Raw genomic sequence first — 225 nt, 5'->3', positions numbered from 1 at the left:
ACTTTCCGATTTTCGAAATTTTTTTTATTGCGCTAAGTTGTGTTAACATTGTGCTAAAATAGTATCTTCGAAAAATAATCACGAAAGAAATAAAACGAAAAAAACGATTTTAGGTAAAAAAGAAGAAAAGTAAGATTGACACTCGTATAAGTCAACCAAACGATATACAATTATATATCTGCGTGCGTGAAGTTGGCACCTCATTTTTTAGCACCGCAAGTTTTG

The 225-nt window shown here is 31.1% G+C and overlaps 2 protein-coding genes across 3 annotated transcripts in view; both read left to right on the top strand.

The window, feature by feature from the left end:
- LOC116843743 overlaps positions 1-225 on the top strand; it is a 185,929-nt gene that overhangs the window by 101,002 nt on the left and 84,702 nt on the right. The gene's annotated exons all lie outside the window — the stretch shown is intronic.
- LOC116843748 (ATP-binding cassette sub-family A member 3-like) overlaps positions 1-225 on the top strand; it is a 10,683-nt gene that overhangs the window by 6,208 nt on the left and 4,250 nt on the right. The gene's annotated exons all lie outside the window — the stretch shown is intronic.

Source organism: Odontomachus brunneus, unplaced genomic scaffold (assembly GCF_010583005.1).
Source record: "Odontomachus brunneus isolate Ranch 3 - 2012 unplaced genomic scaffold, Obru_v1 Obru_scaffold_035, whole genome shotgun sequence".
Taxonomy (NCBI): domain Eukaryota; kingdom Metazoa; phylum Arthropoda; class Insecta; order Hymenoptera; family Formicidae; genus Odontomachus; species Odontomachus brunneus.
The sequence above is the reverse complement of the archived record's forward strand: the minus strand, read 5'-3'. Positions and strand labels throughout refer to the sequence as shown.